This window comes from Aquarana catesbeiana, linkage group LG05 (genome assembly GCF_042186555.1).
Source record: "Aquarana catesbeiana isolate 2022-GZ linkage group LG05, ASM4218655v1, whole genome shotgun sequence".
Classification (NCBI taxonomy): Eukaryota; Metazoa; Chordata; class Amphibia; order Anura; family Ranidae; genus Aquarana; species Aquarana catesbeiana.
In genome coordinates, this window is record NC_133328.1 from 195,769,518 (window position 1) to 195,792,427 (window position 22,910).

Genomic DNA, 22,910 nt, shown 5'->3' on the forward strand with positions numbered 1-22,910 from the left:
AAGGGAACAGGTAAAATTAATCTAACAGAGAAAATCTTTCCTAAGGAGAAGAGAATCATCAACCTTCCCCACTGTGTGTGTGTGTAACAGCAAGTTTGTTTTTAGCTTTTAAATGCAGTATAATTATGTTTTTTTTTGGCATGGGAGCTTCCTCTGCAGAAATGCTGACACACAGAAGATCCGTAAAAATAACTTATTGCATTTGTTGTGCCTCCTCAAACAGCAGCAATCACCTCCAGGCTGGCTCAAAGTGAACCTTGCAAAAAATAGCAAGCTCTGCTTATCTAAGAAGTCCCTGTAACAGATCCAACCGGGACAGCAGCTTTTGGAGGGGACTGCAGGGTAGCCTCTTGCCTAATGACTATGTCATCTTGTATTATATAACAGTCAAGGAAGCCATGATGGTCTCTGCCAAACTGAAACTCAGTGAGAAGATGGATGTAAAAAGAAAGCTGGTTAATGAGATTTGGACAGCCCTGGGTCTTCTTGAATACTGGTGCCGGACTGTCTGGGGAGTGGGCTCCCTGAGTAATCGAGGCTTGGTAAGGTGCTAGCGGTTGATTAGCTTACTGCTAATTCAATCACTGTTAGCTGTTCATTAGATGTACTGATGATATTACTGTTAAGGCCTCATGCACGCTGGACGTTATAAAAACGCCAGTAGCTTTAGCTGTAGAATGCCGTATTAAAAATGCAAATTTGCCATGATTTGCATTAGCGTTTTTTAGCAAAACTATACTCCCACAAAAGCTTATGGCTCAAAAACGCTCAAACTCAGAATAGCCGCGTTTTTCAGAGTTACGGTATTTTTACAGCTGAAAAACTCCTCTTTAAACCCACTAGTTCTTTGGGTTTCTTTCAGCCAAAAAACACTGATATGTGCATGGACACAGAGGATAACATGCTGGGGACTTTACTGGCTGCAGAAAAAAAAAAAAAAAAAAAAACTGAAGCCAAAAACAGCACCTGTAAAAATGCCCAGTGTGCATGAGGCCTACAAGTTTGCATTGTTTAGGATAATGTAATCAAGCTCTTATCTGATTTTGTGTGAATAAAGGGTCAGTTACAGTTTGCACCTAAGCTAGTGTTGTCTAGTTCTTGGGTGCAATTCCCAGGTATAATACCTGGTTCCAGAGTGAAGGAAGCTGTATCTTGGCGGAGGCAACCAGGCTGGGTGCCAGGCAGTCCGTCACAGTTCCCATGGATAGATTTTATTTTCTATTTAATTTAGCTTTTAAAATTAGTGATAATTTAATTTGGGGCTTCCAGATAAGAGAACCCATTTATGCAAGCTCTACTTAAACCTCAATGTTACCTCTAAATGCGATGCTTAACGTCACTAAAATTCCTCTAACTCAAAGCTTAACATTAAATTTGGCAGCAGTACCTTTTAGAAAAAAGTGTAAGCCAATGTTACAGGTTAACAATACCTGGTATTTCTGCTCCCCCCGGTACATGTCAATAATGGGTAAAGACACTTACCACATCGTACAAAGGCTTGGAAACAAGGGTTCCGGAGCTCAGATTTAAGAGCTAGAAGCAGTCACTGTATAGCATCTGCTAGGTCTCGTTCACACGCAAACTACCACATCATAATGGTGCTATATTAAAAAGAACTTTCTGTAATGTCATTCTAATGTTTCAATAAAGTTAAGACAAAAAATAAAAGCACACAGTGCGCCAAGATCAGTACATTGGCACCGTTACCGTCAGAGCACAACAGCAGTCGTGCGATCACTGCAGCTGTCTGATGTGAGTGAGCTCTTATGGTGAAATGCTGTTGGGCTTATCTATTATTTACATCTGATAGCCATCTTCTGGCAGAGCAATAAAACTATCGCTGTATTTCTGGGATCCCATGTTGATCCTTCAGGTCTAGGCATCTTCAACATTAGAGTCAAAGCAGCTGCTATGGCCTGTCCACCCCCCCCCCCCCCCAATTCTCCTGCCCAAGCACAGAAGTCTTTGTATTATGACATCTCATTCACTAAATACAAAGGCTTCTCTGAAGGGGAAGCAGATGGGAGGGATGTGCATAGCTGCTCTGTGCGCTTCTCTCCTCTCACAGCCCAGAGTGTCAGTGTATGCTCTGGCAGAGCCATAAGCCTGTCAGATGTAAATAAAAGAGAAGCTCAGGAGATGTCATGCAACTCCTTTGACTCAACTCATAGTGTGCCTTCACTTTTTACAAAGTGGCTGAGTTCATGGAATTCAACTTTAAGCCAAGTAGAACAAAATCCTGATGACTGGTCTTAAAGCAATACTAAAGTCTCCTTTTTTTCTTTAAAAATAACAAACCTGTTATACTTACCTGCTCTATGAAATGGTTTTGCACAGAGCAGCCCCAATCCTCCTCTTCTCGGGTCCCTCTCCGGCGCTCTCAGCCCCTCCCTCCTGTCTAATGCCCCCACAGCAAGCAGAGTGCTATGGGGGCACCCGAGCCGCAGCTCCAGGTTTCCCTTCAGACATAGAGCCACGGTTGGCTAACTGACTTTGATTGACAGCAGCGGGAGCCAAATGGCGCCACTGCTGTGTCTCAGCCAAGCAGGAGGGAGAGTCTCGGGCAGCCCAGGCACATCGCTGGATAGAGATGGGGCTCAGGTAAGTATTAGGGGGCTGCTGCACACAGAAGGCTTTTTATATTAACCACTTTAGCCCAGGAAGGTTTTAAGCTCTTCCTGAACAGGCCATTTTTTGCTATACGGCACTGCATGCAACGCTGTACCCATAAAAAATTTATGTCCTTTTTTTTCCCACAAACAGAGCTTTCTTTTGGTGGTATTTGATCACCTCTTTTTTTTTTTTTCAAAAAATAAAAATCGCAAAACACAATATATTTTTTACTTTCTGCTATAATACATATCCAAAAAAATGTATATATAAAACAACGAATGTAGTCATAAATTTAGGCCAATATGTATTCTACATATTTTTGTTAAAAAAAAAAAATAATATCGCAATACGCATATATTGATTGGTTTGCGCAAAAGTTATCGTGTCTACAAAATAGGGGATAGATTGACAAGTGACACTTTTTGGGGACCAGTGACACTAATACAGGGATCAGTGTCAAAAAAATGCACTGATCCCTGTATAAATGACACTGGCAGCGAAGGGGCTAACACTAGTGGCGATCAAGGGGTTAAAGCGGGGGTCCACCTATCTATCGTTTTTTTTTTTGGAGTTCATTCACAAACTTTTCTTCTCATGATTGTCTACTCACATGTTCTGTGTAATAAGTCCACCTGTGTCCGATTTCGTTGTAAAGAATAACTTATAAAATTCACTGAAGGCGGTTTCTTCATTGTGGGCATTTGAAGCCCACAAGCATGTATTTCCTGGATGCGGTGAATGCTGTGCTCCCAGCATTCACCGAGATGTTGTGATGACGCTGTTGCACAATGCATGCTGGGAAGCCTGAGACTAGCTCCCAGGGGACTGTGGGAGGTCTGGAAGAGGCTAGAAACACGCCTACTCCCATGGGAGGAAAACCAGGAAGTGCTAAGAAGATTAGAAAAAAAAAAAGGTAATTACGGCGATTTAAATTTTTTACACAAAATGTCAGCATCTAGGCAAGGAAGAGAATGCATAGAGATAATGTTCAAAATTTGGGTGGAACCCCGCTTTAAGTGTATCCTAGGGAGGCGTTTTCTAATTGAATGGGGAACAGATGCACTGCAGGAAAGCGGAGATCGCGTTTCAGCTTAGCTGAAACACTAGATTTCACTTTTCCTCACTGACAGATCAGCAGTGTGCCTTGTTTACATCGGCACACCATTGATCCGTGTCTCCACTGAACAATCGGCAGGTCACAACCACCGGACCTGCCGATTGGCTCCCTGCTTTAACATATGACAGCGGGAGCGGTGCGCAAGCACTCCCCCGAAAGCGCGTGCACAAAATGACGTACAGGTATGTGATTTTGCGCAGCCAGGCCACCCTGCCACAGTATATGTACAGTGGGCGGTCCAGAAGCGGTTAATGCATAGAATGCATTAAAGATAAAAAACCTTTTGCCTTTACAACCACTTTAACCTGAGCAAACAGACCTTCTCCAAACACCCCCAAAACACTTTTTTTCCATGGAAAGTGTATCATATATCTATGAAATTATAATAAACATAAAGGGGTTTTGCAAAAAAAATTAAAACCTTCTATTGTCTATAGTTATCATCCATATCAAGTACTACTGATCTTCCACATCAACTCAACACAATAATTACATGTTAAGCTATTTTTGGACACGGGGTAATATAAGCAAGCTATGTAAAGCAGCTAAGCTGTACAAAAAGAGGAGCAAAGATGATACAGATATAGCTACAGTATATGAATAACTGAAAACCGCCAGACCTGAATTATTGGTGGTCTCAAATTGTAATTATACTGTATTGTCTCTGTCCGAAGTTTGGATCTTCTTTGTATGTCACACAGAACTTTATACCTCCAAATATTTTTGTGTTTACTGTACAGGTATCACTGTTGCCTTTTCAATAAAAACGTATTGAAACAGAAGTCTACCCAACAAACATATCTGACAATGCATCTCCACAAAGTGGAAGACATATAAAATAAAATGGATACAATCTTATCTGTACACATAACGTAAAACCAGGCTGTCTAATGGATGGAAATTGAATTAAAATGACACTATTACATTTTTAGGCAGAACATATTTAAATATGCAACCTTGTCAAGCTGGTGCACCAAAAAAGTTACTGCTGGTGTCTCCCTTTTGGGTTTTCTGTATCCCTCTTCAGGAAGGCAGTAGTCCAAAAAAATAAAAATAAAAAACTTTTAAAAGATATTTAAATCCAACACATGAGACACAATTGCGGCAGTAAGTTAGCTTAAAAAAACAAAAAAACGACACATCTTAACATGAGTGATTATTGATGTACTTATGATGAGATCGTGTGATAAGAGCCCTGGGGCTTTTCTTGTTTCAGCTCTAATGTCTCAGCAACTGACTAGTCACTACTAGTCAGGACATTTCTGACCACGTATTAATCTGTAAGGGTAGTGTAGGCAAAACACAAAAATAAACTAAATTATACTTAACATGTCCTGTAAAAAATAACTTTTTTTACAACTACTCTGAAGATCAATGTTTTGTCATAGGGGAAGACTAAATTGTCATGTCCAGCTCAGCAACATGGCTCAACAGTCAAATACTATTGGTGCCCCCCCCACTACAAACTGCCCAAAAAACACAAAGCAAAAAAAAAAAAAAAAAGAAGAGCCCAAAAGTTTGAATGTGGACAAACACTGCTAACTGCAAAATAAATAAATTAAAAAAAAGAAGAAGAAACAGCATTCAAAATAAACTGTGATGAATTTGTCCTCTATTTGTAAGCAGAAAGTTTTTCCCCTTTTCAATTTTAAAAGGTAAACTTCACATAACTTCTTATCTCTCTGCAATACTGTCTGGCTTGCCTGTTTAAAGATTTACAAGACTTTCCTTTTCCAGAAGTAGGGGATGTCTAAAGATTGAGATGTCTGTAAAATTTGATAACGCAGAAGAGGCTACATCACAGACACCATGACTTTACACTTTAAAAAGAAAATTTGCCTAGCAACCACTATGCAGTTTTCAATAAACATACATAATATACACACACACACACACACACACACACACACACACACACACACACACACACACATATACAAAATATCCCTAACCCAAGCATCTAAGCACCACAACACATTTAAGCATAATTAGCAGCAAATACGGTAACAAATTACAAAAGGGTGTATACTATTTTTAGGTTTACTAAAATGCTTGAACAGTTCAAAGCATCATATAAAAACTATACACAGTATACATCCTTGTTAAAACAACATCCAAAACACAATTTGTGAATTTTAAAGAAGCAATAGATTTGAACTAATACATTCATTTGAATACATTAACTTAATAATAGTACATGCGCTGCAGAAAATAAGTCATGTACGAATACATAAAATTGTGTGTCACACTCCTTTCCAATGTAACATATAGTTCTACAGAAATCTCATGCACAAAAAAGGTGCAAATAATGATATAGTCAGTATTTAAACTTTCATAAACAAGGTCTGGGCTTTTTGGGAGCAGTCTAGCTTGCATTGTAAAATACAGCCAAGCCTGTTAGTTTGTTTTACTAGTACAGCACAACCACTATTGTTATTGATTTGTGTGGAGAATCAGCTTGCTTGTTTACATGGGCAGAAGGACCTTACCACGGGACTTGCTGTAGCAGCTGATCAGAGAAAAGAAAATTCTGCTTGTCTGCAAAGAGCTTATATAGCTCAAGGTGTAGATGAGGGCGTCTCCATAAATAGAGCAGCTAATCCACCCCTGCAGGCTGTAGCCCTGTGACGTACGCAGGCATAACTGGGCCCTGTGCCAGGCCTGGAATCCTCACAGGAGGTCAAAGGTTACAATCTCTAGTGCTAAGGAACAGGTTGTGTTTGATGAGGCAGAAACATTGAAGTTGCTGTGCAAGATCATGTAATCAGCTGTGAGGATTTATTCTCCTCAAATCGCTTTCGTTTCTGCGTCAATCCAGTGCAAACACGTTTCTTCTGTTTGATAATTGATTGCACTGCTGACATGACGTGGCATTCTTACTATGTGTACAAGAATAAAACAGAAGATAAGCATTAATGTTCACAATTTTACTTTTGTTTACTCAGAATTCCAGTGGGAAAAAAAAATCGAAACAAAAACTTTTTATTTTTATCTCCGCTGGTTTCACTATTACCAGCACTGCGTGCCACTGCCAAGTATCTGCATTAAAAATGTTAATGCTATCAAACACCAAAACAAAATTTTACTATATTGCTGCTTACCAATTCTTTGATGTGATGGCTGCATTAGTTTTCTTTGTAAGGCCTTTTCTCTTTATTTTCACCTGGTGATCTAGCCAGTAAGTCTGTTTTTTTTTTTCATCTTCCTTTAACCACTTCCAGTCCAGCCAATGCACAGATGCAGCCAGGTGAGACAAGCGATGTTCTGGAAAGTTGCACTTTTGTGTCTTCTCACATTTGCGCGTCCTGTGGCATGCAGTGGCGCAATCTGTGATGGCTGTGTCCTTTGGACACAACACATCACCCATTCGGTATAGGGGCTCTGTGATTATCCCCTATACCATGTGATCAGTGTGTCCAACCATAGCAGATCACAAATGTAAAACAAAAAAGGCACATGATGTACCGGCTCTCCTTCTTACACAGAGAGCCCATGTCAAGAGAAGGAAAGCCAATCTGTGACAATCTGTGAAGAGCTGTGAGTTTACAGTGATTTACAGTCTTTTCAGTGCCACCTATAGACAGACATTTATTGAGCCGATTGCATTCCACACCAATGTAACCATACACCAAAGGAGCAACATCTGTCAATGTCCCCAGCACACCATCAACATCTGTCAGCGTCCCCAGTACACCAACATCAGTGGTCCCCAGGGCGCCGTCAACATCTCTCATAGTGCCACCAGTACACCATCAACATCTGTCAGCCTCCTGTACTTCCTGGCCAGTGAACATAGCACTGTGCTATGGGTGCACCCACATAGTATTAGGCTAGGCCTGCTAGGCATTTAGGAACAGGGACTGCTGTAGGTGAAGCTACAGTAGGCTATACTTACTGACCACGTGTAAAGAGGCGACTATCACAGAACATAGTTTTCTATAAAGTGTTGGTTGTTTTTTTTTTTATACACAGGTTGCAATGCTGGGTATATATAATCAGTGAAAACATTGCAAAGGTCTCATACATGTGGTATTGCCATAGTCGGGAGGAGTAGAAGAAGTGCCCAAGGGCCTCCAAAAATGCAAAAGGTAGTCAGAAAATTAGATGAGTAATTTATGTCCCTAGAACGGCTGAAGGTGTTCTTTGGATGCTGAGCCCATCTATGTGGCTAGGGTGTAAAAAAGTCTCACGTGTAGTATCCCCATACTTGGGAGTAGTAGCAGAATGTGTTTTGAAGTGTAATTGTAGGTATGTCTATAGTGTGTGTGTGTGTGTGTGTGTGTGTGTGTGTGTGTAATAACTTGTTAAAATGACAATTTTGTGAAAAAATAAAAATAAAATGTACTTTCTCCAAAGAATTGTAGGACAAAATTACAACTTCAAAAAACTCACCATAACTCTCACGAAATACCTTGGGCTGTCTACTTTTCAAAAAAGGGTAATATGGTGTGGCATTTTAAGGCCTCAAAAAAAATGATAGGTAGTGATTACATCAGGATTGATCATTTTTCAAAATATAAATATATATATATATATATATATATATATATATATATATATATATATATATATATATATATATATATATATATATATATATATACACACACACACACATATACATACACACACACCATAGCTTGTAATATTATGTAATTCGACTCTAATATTCACACAAACTAAATAATAAACACTAATTTGGATTAATATTTTCACCATAGAAATGTAGCAGAATACATTTTGGCCTAAATTTATGAAGAAAGATTTTTTATTTGCAAAATTTTATATCAAAAAGGCAAGATTTTTTTTTTTTAATGTCTGCATTTTTTTGTTTATTTAGCAAAACATTAAAAACCCAGTGGTGACTAAATACTACCAAAAGGAAAGATCAGTGTCAAAAAAGGAGATAAAAAATAGGATTTTTAAAACGGCTTACCTGTAAAATCCTTTTCTTGGAGTACATCATAGGATACAGAGCCTTAAGCATTTACTTAGTGGGTTATAGCTACCTTCAGGTGTTAACAATGGCACACCCAATACAGAAAGTTGACTCCCCTATATAACCCCTCCTCCTTCCAGGAGTCCTCAGTTTTTGTAACCAAGCAATATAAGCAATATACTTACATCCCATAAAAAGAGGGGCGGGACCTCTGTGTCCTATGATGTACTCCAAGAAAAGGATTTTACAGGTAAGCTGTTTTAAAAATCCTATTTTCTTTATCGTACATCATAGGACACAGAGCCTTAAGTATTTACTTAGTGGGACGTCCCATAGCAATGCTACTTGAGGGGAGGGAGACACAACCTGTAGGGCACCCCCAGACCTTGAGGACTTATACTGCTGCCTGCAGCACACTGCACTCAAAGGCAATATCCTCATTCCTTCTTACATCTACTTGGTAAAAATTTGTGAATGTATGGACCGAAGACCAAGTTGCGGCCTTGCAGATCTAAGCAAAGGAGGCCTGGTGACGCACTGCCCAAGAAACACTAACCGCTCTGGTAGAGTGCGCCTTAACTTGAATAGGGGGAATCTTACCCCTTAAATCATAAGTTTGAATTATAACTTGCCGAATCCACTTAGCAACAGTGGATTTCAACGCTGCATGTCCTTTTTAGGACCCTCTGGCAGAATAAATAAGACACCAGTCTTACGAATCTGAGCAGTTTCCTTTAAATAGATTTTCACTGCTCTCACTACATCAAGACAATGTAGTGACTTTTCATCCCTGGAACATGGTTTTGGGAAAAACGATGGCATGACAATATCTTCATTTAGATGAAAGCCTGAAACCACTTTTGGCAAAAAGCCTGGACGAGGGCATAACCCCACTCTGTCCTCATGTATAATCAAATATGGCTCTTTACAAGAGCAACCAATTCTGAAACCCTCCTTGCTGTGGATAGAGCAACCAAAAATATCAGCTTCCTAGTCAGAAGGACTAAGGGAACATGCTGTAATAGTTCAAATGGTGGTTTTTGTAACACTGACAAAACTAAATTCAAGTCCCAAGAGGTTAAAAGGGTGATTTAACTGGCGGATTAATCCGCATCACCCCTTGCATAAAACCCCGGCTAAAGAATGCGTAGCAAGTGGTCTTTGAAATAAAACCGATAAGGCTATGACTTGGCCCTTAATAGTACTTAGGGCCAACTTCATTTCTACGCCCAATTGTAGAAAGGCAAGGATTCTGCCTATAATATATCTCCGAGGTTGCCAACCCTTGGATTCACACCAGGAAACGTAAGCTTTCCAAACGCTATAATATACAGCTCTGGAAACTGGTTTCCTTGCATTGATTAAAGTTGAGATAACAGACCTGGAAAGCCCACGCTTCCTCAGAATGTGGATTTAAATAGCCAAGTCGTTAAATTTAGCGTTCGTCAAGTAGGATGATATATCGGCCCCTGAGATAGCAGGTCTGGCCTTAGTGGAAGAGGCCAAGGACCCTCCACTGCCATCTTTACGATCTCTGCGTACCATGACTTTCTGGGCCATGCTGGTGCTACCAGAATTACCGGCTTTTTTTCCAGCTTGATCCTGCAAAGAAGTTGAGGCAGCAACTGAATCGGGGAAAAAGCATAGATCAGTGAAAACTGATCCCACTGAGTTACCAGCGCATCTGTTCCATATGCGAGTGGATCCCTTGTTCTGGACACAAAGTTGACTAACTTAATGTTGAATCTGGATGCTAGAAGATCTATGTCCGGAGTCCCCCATCTTTGGCAAACAGCCCGAAACACTTCGGGGTGAAGAGACCATTCCCCTGGAAATAACTGCTGGCGACTTAGATAGTCCGCCTGCCAATTTTCTACTCCCGGAATGAAAACTGCCGATAGGGATGGGAAACTCCTTTCTGCCCAAGTTAGGACATGGTTCACCTCTCTCTGAGCTGAGAGACTCTAGGTGCCCCCTTGGTGATTGATATAGGCCACAGCCGTGGCATTGTCGGATTGAATCCGGACTGGACAATTCTTTAACCGGGAGGTCCAGGTTTTCAGAAGCAGATACACTGCCCAAATCTCTAGGACAGGGATATGCAATTAGCGGACCTCCAGCTGTTGCAGAACTACAAGTCCCATGAGGCATAGCAAGACTGACAGCCACAAGCATGACACCCAGAGACAGAGGCATGATGGGACTTGTAGTTTTGCAACAGCTGGAGGTCCGCTAATTGCATATCCCTGCTCTAGCATGTTGATGGGCAGGGCTCTTTAGAGTTTTGACCACTGTCCCTGGACAGTCGTCTAGTACTGCTCCCCAGCGTGAGAGGCTGGCATCTGTCGTTACTACTTTCCAGATAATTGGTCTGAAGGATTTCCCCTTCAGCAATTTCTGGCTTCGTAACCACCAACTGAGGCTTTGAAACACTCTTGGGGACAGCCGCATTGTCAAGTCCAAAGCTTGGATCATCTTGTTCCAAGCAGAGAGGATTCTGTTTTGCATTAAATGGAACTAGGCATAGGGGACTTCTTCGAATGAAGCTACCATCTTTCCTAACAACCTCATGCAAAGGCGAATTGAAGGATTTGCTTTTGACCTGACCATCCGTACCAGCTCTTGTATGGAGCTGATCTTTGCTGGAGGCAAGCCCTTTTCTGGGCTGTATCTATGATCAGGCCTAAGTAATCCAGCCTTCTTACTCTTACTGGTTTTAAGGAAGAATTTTCCAGGTAACTGGTTGTAATGCGTACGCTTTTGCCTTAAGCGAGTCACTGACTGGTCTATTAACAATAGATCGTCTAGGTACGCCAACATTGTTATGCCCTGTGCCCTCAACCTGGCTAGAGGTGGGGCCAGTATTTTTGTGAATACCCGTGGTGCTGTGGCTAGCCCGAAGGGTAAGGCCACGAACTGAAAGTGCCGTTGTTCCACTTCGAATCGCAGAAACCTTTGGTGAGTGGGAAATATTTTGAACAAATTTTTAGGAACCGATTTAGATTTTTTAGATCCAGAATGGGTCCGACATCTCCATTCGGCTTTGGTACCGGTTTGAATAGAAACCTAAACCTTGTTCTTCTGTGGGGATCTGTACGATTACCCCTTGAGTCAATAATCGGTCTAATGCTTGAAACAGGGATTGTCTTTTCCCTGGATCCTTGGGAACGTTTGATCTCAGAAAGTGAGATGGTGGAAACTCCCAAAACTCTAGTTTGTATCCTAGAGTCACTGTGGAGAGAGCCCATCTGTCCTGAGTTTCCCTCTGCCAGACTTCTGCGAAATGCAGAAGTCTTTCCCGCCACCTTGGTGAGGGGAGACGCCTCTTCATGAAGAGGTCTTAGTATTCTGCTTTGTAGTCTTGCAGCTCCAGGTCTTCCTTTGAGCCTGGGCCTGACCCTGCGACTTTCCTCTCGAATCTGACGGTGGAAGCCGTCGCCACTGCCTAGAGGCGGATGCGCTTGGCGCAGGAGAAAAAGTCTGTTTAAATGAAGGACGTTTATACTTTCTTTTGACTGGCAAAAGAGTACTTTTTCCACTGGAAATTGTCTTGATGTATTTATCCAAATCATCACCAAATAGTCACTCCCCATGAAATGGGAAACTAGACTGTAGGTTTTTGCAGGGTGCTCCAGCAGACCAACCCTTTAGCCAAAGGGTCCTACACGTGTACTAGCACAAGTGCAAGGCGAGACGCCTGGTGAATAGAATCCTTTATAGCATCTATGGCAAAACATAATGCTTTTGGTAAATCGGCCAACTCACTGGCCTGTTGTGCAGGGAGCTCGTTAAGGGCCTCTGTGAACTGGTCTTTTAAGGACCGACAGATGCCTATAGCTGCAATTGCAGGCTGAGCAACAGTACCTGCTAAAGAAAAAAAAAGGATTTTTAACAGGAATTTCAACTTTTTATCTGTTGGATCCTTTAGCATTTGTGCATTGTCCACTGGACAAGTTAAACTTTTATTCACACTGGAAATCGCTGCATCTACTGCTGGAACTTTCCTTTTTTTGGTGATTTTTTTTTCTTCCCCAAGGATAGAGAACTGAGAATCTCTTTGGAGGGAGAAAATGCTTATCCGGATGATTCCATTCGGTAAAAATAAGCTTCTCTACTAATGTGTGGACTGGAAACGCATGCACTGGTTGTGAAGGTTTCAAGGAACCCAAAGAAGAAACCAGACTTTCAGCTGACTCTGTTAGGGGTAGCATGAAAGTGGAGCGAACCATGTCCCATAAGGATTTGTACCTCAGATTGTGAAGCTGAAACTTCAACTGTTGTTTTCTCAGCAGAGGAGTAATCGGTTTGTTTTTCCAGATCGTTTGAGGGTAATAACTCATCCTGCCCCTACTGGCTGGGGGTGGTTTTGGTGCCTTAGTAGTAAGCCTTAGTGCAAAGCACAAAAAGCAAAAGGTACTCTAAGAACTGTTCTATTTATTTGAACAATAGTAGGAAAAACAGTGATAGCATGAATGATCTAATGCTAAACAATACGTTTTTTCCTGTACTGCAAATGTCTGTGTAAACCCCTCACATGCACCAGCGCTTCTGTGTCCTGTGGCAGCCTTGCTTCAGCTGCTCTGATAGACACTGTCTGTTTCCCAGAGTATCAGCTTTAAGCTTTTTTAGGTGTGAGCCTGATTGTCTATGCGCCACGCCCTTTCCTGTGCTTTAGCAAGAGTCACCTCAGAGGGGAGGGGATATACACAGCCTTTTTATCTGCTTTTCAGATTTATGCTTGTTTAAACATAACATGTATCCCTATCCACTCAGTTTCACCATTTAGGGGGAGAGGAGACCCCCCCTCCAGCTGCTGAGACACACTTTGTATTAGCACAGATTTAAACAGGGTCTATACACCATTACTCCCTCTAGAGGAGTTTAAGGCATTTTACAATATAATTGAAAGGAAAAAGTCATAGGTGGACTTTGCAGTTCCTATGCTTTCCTCTTACCTTTTCCTCGCTGCAGGATACTACTGTAAACAGACAGATCCAAACTTCACCCATCACGGCAGGCAGCGTGTTTAAACCAAAGACTGGGGCCGTATTTAACCACTTGCCGACCGGGCCATTGCCGAAAGACGGCAACAGCGCGGTCGGCTAGTTCTGGATGGACGTCCATGGATGTCATTCCAGAATGTGGCGCGCACTCGGGAACATCCGTGACCGGACCGGGCGCATCACGGAAAATAGCCGCTGATCGCGCCCGTTTACCACATGATCGTTCCGTCAAATGACGGAGTGATCACATATAAACAAACCATCATGACGCCGGTTCCTCCCTCCCCTCTCTGTACCGATCGGTACAGTGCGGAGGGAGAGGGGGAGAGATGGCAGCGCTGTGGGCTGGATGTTTAGTGCCCACAGCGCTGCTCAATATACATAATGGCAATAATCTGCAATACTCTGCATCACTGTGCTATACTCTGCATCACTGTGCCAATACTCTGCCAATAAATTTTAACAGAAACAAAAAAATTTTTTTTATCGAATTTTCAGTCTTTTTTGATTTATAGCGCAAAAAATAAAAAACCCAGCAGTGATTAAATACCACCAAAAGAAAGCTCTATTTGTGTGAAAAAAAAGGGACATAAATTTAATATAGGTAGTGTTGCATGACTGAGTAATTGTCATTCAAAGTGTGAGCACCGAAAGCTGAAAATTGGTCTGGTTAGGAAGGGGGTTTAAGTGCCCAGTGGTCAAGTGGTTAATAATGTCCCCAGTGCATTCGTTTTTTTTTTTTTTTTTTTTTTATAAATACCGCTGTGCACCCGATTTCATAGCGCCGATCGACACTCGCATGACCAGCCACCTCTCTCCTCTTTTAAACTGACAGCTCCAGCGGGCGGGGCTGGGAAACCCCCACTGACATCAGCAAGGAGGAGAGAGGTGGCCGGTCATGTGAGTGCCGATCAGCGCTATGAAATCAGGTACACAGCGGTATTTAAAAAAACTAAAACAAATGCACTGGGGACTTTGTTTAATATAGCAGAGGGGGTTGATGCAAGCTTGTTTTATAATGAGAGCGGCAGAAGGGAATCATCATGGAGTGGACAGAGCTAAAAGGCAGGGAGGTGAGGGGGAGAGGATGGGGGAGAGAAGGGCAGTGCAGGGCTGCCGGTGACGGAGGCACGTAAACTGACCATGGTGTCAGGGTTCAGCAGCCTTGATGAACCGTGGTCAGTTTACAGGGGGGAGGGTAGAAAATGGCAAGAACAGCCAGGTATTTCAGGTGATACAGGGGGCCAAATTACAACATGCTTTAAAGGAACAGGATCCATTTTATTTTTTTATGTTTTTTTTAAGTTAACAAACGCTTTAGTGATCATGGTATCATTGTGCTTGACTGGCCAGCAAACTCACCTGACCTAATCCCCATAGAGAATCTGTGGGGTATTGTTCAGAGGAATAGGAGATACACCAGACCCAACAATGCACACAAGCTGAAGACTGCTATCAAAGCAACCTGGGCAGTGCCACAGGCTAATCAAAAGGAGCCCCGACATAGTATTAAATGCATACTATACTGTACATGGACATGCTTTTCAGTAAGCCAACATTTCTGTATTAAAAATCATTTTTTTTTATTGGTCTTATGTTATATTCTAATTTTCTGAGATACTGAATTTTGGGTTTTTACTAGCTGTAATCATCAAAATTAAAAGAAAAAAAATCCTTGAAATAGATCACTCTTTGTGTAATGAGTTTATATAATATACTAGTTTAAATTTTTGAATTGAATTACTGAAATAAATTAACTTTAATGATATTCAATTTTTTTTTTTTTTTAGATGCACCTGTATGTAAAACCTTTATGCCAAAAGGAAAAAAAAAAAAAAAAAAAAAAAAAAGACTTTTGCTGAGCCACATTGTAAACATTATGGAATGGTAAACTGCAATATATTACATTTTTATTTTTGGGTAAAATACTGCTTTAAAGCAACCCTTTTCTTTACCAATGCCACTGCCAAATATGAGCTTAATAATAAACTTGCCTTCGGTGAACAAAAACGCAAGTTTGTCCTGAAAGACTAGTTATCTCCCACTGATTGTCACATCATGTTACTGTCATGTATTCTCTTACACAGCATAGAGAAGGTAAAGCCAGGCTGTCAATTACAGGTAAAGCCAGGCTGTCAATCACAGCATAGACACTGAAGACATCCCAGCCCTTCTGTGACAGATACAGTATGCGGTTGATTTACTAAAACTGGAAATAGCAAAATCTGGTGCAGCTGTGCATTGTTCAATTAAGCTTTGGCAAAAAACAAGAACAAAACAAACCCAGAAGCTGATTGGTTTCTATGCAGAGCTGCACTGGATTTTGCACTCTCCAGTTTTAGTAAATCAACCCCAATGTGTCACTGTTTTTTTGTAGCCAGGGGAATTGGCTATATGTGGAAATTAGGGTTTTGCAGTTGACTTTTGACAAAAGTCACAATTTGCCCACCAGTAACAGTTCTGTTTAGTTAGCTTTGGCTGCCCTTTTTCGAGGAAGGGACTGTGCTGGAAACAGCTAATGTGGATTATATAATCTATCAATGTGTTTACAGTGCATAGTGATCCATAGCCAAAACTGCTAAAACCGGCACCTGACATTCTCAGGTTCAGATGAATTACAAAGGAATCTGTTGATTGGGTCTGCATACTTTGTACTGATTTACAGCCATACGATTTGCCGTTTGGCTATTTATCTTAATGAGTAGATGTACCTAGTAAAGTGACTACTATTTGTATATGCCTTGATGACAAACACACACGGATGGCATGTAGTAAAAACTGTACTAGGGTTACAGCACAGTAACTGTAATGATTTCAAAAGCCCCCTTCTAACATAATGTCAGTCTGTTCCTAAGTATAATTCTCACTGTGTGACATCCTTCAGAGGTTATCACCTTGGCTGTACATATCATTTCTATTTTTAGCCAAGCCAAAACATTTCAGCGGGAGTATTTGGTAAACAAGGGTAATCACTTTAACAGAGACTTTTTGGTTTACCTTTGCACATAGGTTATGCATTTCATTTTTCTAATCCTATATATGTTTTTTTGTGAGCTACCTGAATTTTGATGGTATAGTTCAGCCTTTCCCAATCTGGGGTCCTCAAGAGGTTGCTCCAGTTTCCTTGAGCAAGGAGCGATTTCTGCCTCTCAGATAGGTAACCACTGACACAAATCATCTTTTTAGGTCTTTTGAAGAAGCACAAAGAAATGAGCAACGTTGAGGACTGTAGACACAATGGCCAGCCTAGGAAACGTAATGCAGTAGATGAAAGACACATCATGCATACTTCCCTTTTGACATCAGAAGATGCCCAGCAGTGCCATCAGCACAGAACTGGTAGAAACCAGTGGGACCCAGGTACACTCATCTACTGTCTAGAGAAGTCTGGCCAGAAGTTGTCTTCATGGGAGAATTGCAGCCGAAAAGTCATACCGCCAACGTGGAAACAAAGCTAAGTGACTCTTTGCTCAAAAACATAGGAACTGGGGTACAGAAAAATGGCAGCAGGTGCTCTAGACTGAGGAGTCAAAATTTAAAATATTTGGCCCCAGCAGGAGGCAGTCTGTTTGCCGAAGGGATTGAGAGCAATGCAATGAGTGTCTGCAGGCAACAGTGAAGCATGGTGGAGGTTCCTTGCAAGTTTGGGACTGCAATTCTGCAAATGGAGTTGGGGATTTGGTCAGGATCAATGGTGTCCTCAATGCAGAGAAATATAGGCAGATACTTATCTATCATGACATACCATTAGGGAAGCATGTGATTGGCCCCAAGTGTATTCTGCAGCAGGACAATACCCCAACCATACAATGTCATTAAAAACTATCTTCAGTGTAAAGAAAAACAGGGAGTCCTGGAAGTAGTTTGGCCCCCCCACAGAGCCCCAGTTTCAACATTGAAACTGTCTGTGATTACAGGAAGAGATTTAAGGCAGCCTACACCCACAGAAGCTCTGTGGTTTGTTCTCTAAGATGTTTGGAACAACCTACCTGCCAAGTGCCTTCAAAAACTGTGTGCAAGTGTACCTAGAATAATTGATGCTGTTTTGAAGGCAAAGGGGTCTATCAGACCCCAGATCTCTCCTTTGCCCTTAAAAGCATCAGATCAAACCGGTATCAGTTTGATCCAAAGCTTTCCCAAGCCAGGATTTTTTGTTTACATCCTGCCAAAACCAGAAGTGAGGAAATACTCATCGCTTCTGGTTTCTTAGACCATAAAGATGATCAGAAAGGTTCTGGTTCTCGGTCACCTCTATGGTCAGCCGGCAGAACCGCCAGCTTCATTCCCAGGCTCCCCCGTAGAACAGGAGAGCTTGGGAAGGACGCAGCGTAAGAGACTCCCTTCTGCTATAAATGCATTAAGGTGAAAAAATTTTTACCTTTACAACCCCTTTAAGGAAGGTTTTGTTTTTGTTTTTTTTTAAATGTTCATCTAACCACTGAATGTTCAGTGGTTAAATTTTACAAGGGCTTGTTTACATTTGTGTTGCTCTCTGAATAGTGGAATAGATCCCAATAGTGGGGATCCACACAGCTGCCCAATTGACAGCTGACTTCACCTTTCTGGTTGCAGCTGAGAACCAGAGTCAGCCATGCCAGCTCCTTCCCCAGCCTGTCATTCCAGTGAGCACTGGAGGAGCAGAGTGGTGCAGTGATTGACAGTCTCTGTTCTCTGCTACAAACAGACTGAGAGCTGACTGTTCTGCATTCATATGATCTTTTAGCTCTCGGTCTTAGAGCTAGCAAGGGCTAGGTTAGACTACAAGTCATCTGCTGTGCACTGGAGGAAGGGGGGGGGGTCGTCATCAGGGATATGCTTTGTACATTTTTCATGTTAGATGTCCACAACTACTTTAACCGCTTGCCGCCCGCCGGCTCTCATATGACGGCCAGGCGGCGCGGCTCTCGTTTCTGGGAGGGTGTCTTATGACGCCCTCGCCTTCCCTGCCCACCAGGGGCGCGCGCACGCCCGCCGTGTCACTGGGTACCCGATGCGCGCGCCCGGCGGCCACGATGTCCGCTGGGCCCCCGCGACTGCCGGTAACACGGCAGGACCATGGATCTGTGTATGTAAACACACAGATCCACGTCCTGTCAGAGAGAAAAGGAGACCGATGGTGTGTTCTCAGTATAGAGCAACACCGTTCGGTCTCCTCCCCTTGTGAGTCCCTTCTCCCTTCAGTTAGAAACACTCCCTAGGAACACAGTTAACCCCTCGATCACCCCCTAGTGTTAACCCCTTCCCTGCCAGTCACATTTATACAATAATCAGTGCATTTTTATAGCACAGATCGCTGTATAAATGTGAATGGTCCCAAAAATGTGTAAGAACTGTCCGATATGTCCGCCACAATATCGCAATCATGATAAAAATCGCAGATCGCCGCCATTACTATTAGAAAAAAAATTAAAATGCTATAAATCTATCCCCTATTTTGTAGACGCTATAACTTTTGCGCAAACCAATCTATATACGCTTATTGCAATTTTTTTACCAAAAATATGTAGAAGAACACATATCGGCCTAAACTGAGGATAAAATTTGTTTACAAAAAAAAAAAAAAAAAATTGGATATTTATTATAGCAAAAAGTAAAAAATATTGTGTTTTTTTTCAAACTTGTCACTCTTCTTTTGTTTATAGCGCAAAAAATAAAAACCGCAGAGGTGATCAAATACCACTAAAAGAAAGCTCTATTTGTTGTGAAAAAATAAGAAAATTTTTTTGGGTACAGTGTTGCATGACCGCGCAATTGTCATTCAAAGTGTGACAGCGCTGAAAGCTGAAAAATGGCCTGGGCAGGAAGGGAGTGAAAGTGCCCTGTATTGAGATGGTTAAGCTGACCATAAATGGATCAAAATTAGACTGCAGCCAATGGGCTGCAGCTACAGATCTGTGTATTCTGACAGTGGAGAGTCTCACTGTCAGAACAACTCAGTGGGGAGGATTCTCTTATCCATTTAACTTGTGTGGATGTAGGAATAAATGTGTTTTGTTTTATTTCCTTCAGCAAAAAAAAAAAAAAAAAGATATAGAAGATCCATCTATGGCCAGTATTAAACCCCGAAAAAACTAAATTTATTATATTGCAGCTTCCAATTCTTAGATGTGATGGCTGCATTTGTGTTCTTATTTAAGCTTTCTTTCTCAGGAGCTCAAGCTCTACAGTAGAATGTATCAGTCTATATGGATGAGACAAACCACTTAACACTGGCAGGGGTGCTTACAATAAGCATCTTGTTTATTCATGCAAAACTTTTATCCCAAAAGGAAGGAATCTGTTTGCTATACCTGATTATAAAGTGTGCTGGAATTTGGCTTCAATTTGTTAATTAAATCTGCTAATACAGTTAACATTACTACCCCCCCAGACTCACAATGCTGCTGCCTCTCGTTCCTCCTGTTCTCATTCCTCCTGAGTTGTCTCCCACTAATACATGAGGTATGTTACTGTCCAGATCACCAGGTGAAAACAGGGCAAAAAGATAAAAAAAAAACACTAAGAAAAAGCAAACTGATGCAGCTACCACATCTAATGATTAGTAAGCTGCAATAGAATACATTTTTGGGTTTGGGTTTAATACCACTTTAAACAGTTTGGTAATGTCGCAACACATGCAACAGCTTGCATAAAGGTCAGGTGGGAAAAAACTGCTGCATGGTAACTGCATTGGCCTGTAGGATGAAGGAATAAAAAAAAAAAAAAAAAAAAAAAAGGATGGGCATGCACATATAGCACAGCATCAAAGAAACAATGTTGTAAATAGAGGTTTAAAAAAGTGTCAGCACCGGTTATAAACCAAATAACCAAATTAAGCATGTTCCCGAAAAGGCTGGTTCACGCTATAAGAAAATTGGGGATGGGAAATGATCGTCCAGTTTTCTTCCATGTTTCACAGCAAGTTGGAAAAGTGGAAGAAAAAAGGTATGAAAATTCTGGTACGACAAATGCCCAGGTTTTTGTATATGATTTTTCTTCTGAGAAAATCATTTGATTTTAAAATAATGTTTACCATTCCATAGAGAGAGAGCACATAAAAGGAAAAATGTTAAAAGGATATGTCTACATGTTTTAAACTACAGGAGCTGGATGGGTCTGATGTACAGGCTGGTAACAGGTGCTGGATGCTTGTTACTTTTCAAAGTCAAGTGGCTGGAGGATGTCACAGTAGACACTCTGGTAGACTATACATAGCATTAACAGTTTACATGTCTATGGAAAATATAGGATGACTACTCATGTAACCAAAAGGCATGCAAGTTAACACTGGAGGAAATTCCAGATTGTAAACAAATGTGTAATATTATTAACCAATGTTATTCTGCTGTGCCAGCTTCAAAAACACTGAGAGTCGGTTCACATATGAGAGGGAAAGAAGGGAGAAGGGAGAAGAAAGAAGGGAGAAGGGAGAAGGGAGAAGAAAGAAGGGAGAAGGGAGAAGGGAGAAGAAAGAAGGGAGAAGGGAGAAGGGAGAAGAAAGAAGGGAGAAGGGAGAAGAAAGAAGGGAGAAGGGAGAAGGGAGAAGAAAGAAGGGAGAAGGGAGAAGAAAGAAGGGAGAAGGGAGAAGGAAGAAGAAAGAAGGGAGAAGGGAGAAGGGAGAAGAAAGAAGGGAGAAGGGAGAAGGGAGAAGAAAGAAGGGAGAAGAAAGAAGAAGAAAGAAGAAGAAAGAAGAAGAACTGCTCCAAGCACCAATATATAATAACCCAACGACTCCAATGCTGCCAGCATCCAATGGGGCTCGCCTGGCCCACTGGAATTGACAGTCAAAGTATGGGGAGCTGCACACATGTGTTTACAAGTCTATTGAGGCTTTCGCTGTTTTTACCAATGGAAAGCACTAAAGGGAGAAGATCAGTTTTTACAGGCTCAAATATGCCTGAAATACACCTGAAAAAACACGTCAAAATATTAAATTTGGGTGTTTTTAGTTGTTCCCATTGAAGTCTATGAGACCAAAAATGCCCAGATATAACTCAAAAGTAGCGTGTGTAGCTTTGGACTTTGAGCTACAGCAACAGAGCGCCCATATGTGAATACAATTGTAATAAATGGCATCTTAGATCTGACTGTCAGAAACTATGGGAAGCCGCACACCAGCAATCAGCTCAGTCCCAGTATATGATTGGCTTCAGCTTGTATCCTCCGAAGCCATAACTCTAACGCATTTCACCCCCAGATGCTTAATCATAGAGATCTTCGATTAAGCCCGTGGGTGGACGAAAAATGTTAGAGGACCAGCTTTCATAATGAACATGTATTGCACATCCATATGCAATCTATTTAAATATCCAACATGGTTATTAGTCTCTTACAAATACATTTCAGCTCTTGTCTGTAATAAACATTATAATTAAAAAGCAATAAGCTTTATCCTGATAGAAACCAAAACTGGTTGGCTGGAGATTCAACCATCTGCCCAATATATTTATTTAATTTAGAGACATTCCTTTGTACATATTGTTCACAGCTGTATCTAAGACAGTTCTCCATTTCTCCAAAGACTGTACACTTTCAGGAATTCTCCAGATTCTCTGGAACTCCCTACCCCAATCTGTCTGGTTATCTCCTACCCTGTCTGCCTTTAGGCTATCCCTGAAAACTCATTTATTTAGAAAACCCTACCCAGCCTTCACCTATAAACTGTATGGTGACCACCTCCATCAGCGCATCCCCCAAAGCTATTAACTTTTGTACCACCTCCTTTTAGATTGTAAACTCTATGAGCAGGGCCCTCCTAATCTTTTTGTATTGAACTTTATTGTAACTGTACGGTCTTCCTTTAATTTAAAGTCCTGTGCAAACTATTGGCACTATATAAATCCTGGATCAGGATGATAATCATAATATTATAATAGTTCACATCTCGACAAATGTTGTCTAAACTATATTGCCTGGTGATGTCATCCAGCTTTAAACATATGACGTTATTGGATATGACACAGTTATATCCAGGATAAGGGTTTATTGCACACCTTTTTGTTCTCAGTGAATATTTAGTAGATGAATGTCTTAACTCTTAGATCCAATCACAAACAAGAAACTATTATTCATAATTCTGCATTTAATGAGGTGTTCTGACATGTGAACCCAATGGATGTTTGTGATCAAAAACTACATGGAAATGTCTAACTGATGAACATAGATGCTATCCAGAGCAATCCCAGTACTACCCATGTGCAAGTCACTGCCCAAGCGCAGTGCTTCTCCCTATTGGGATTAAGCTCATTAGAACTTTGAT

General features: G+C 41.3%; 1 protein-coding gene across 3 annotated transcripts in view; it reads right to left on the reverse strand.

Annotated features, from left to right (window-relative positions):
* The window catches only part of NT5C3A (5'-nucleotidase, cytosolic IIIA), an 87,356-nt gene that overhangs the window by 35,269 nt on the left and 29,177 nt on the right, over positions 1-22,910 (reverse strand). The window contains exon 1 of one of the 3 annotated variants that reach the window (XM_073630470.1): positions 6,220-6,367. The exons of 1 other annotated variant lie outside the window; for it this stretch is intronic. The gene's annotated coding sequence lies outside the window, so the exon portion shown is untranslated. Of the gene's footprint in view, positions 1-4,686; positions 4,712-6,219; positions 6,368-22,910 lie in introns of those variants that run through there. One more of the 3 variants, XM_073630471.1, reaches the window with a different exon arrangement.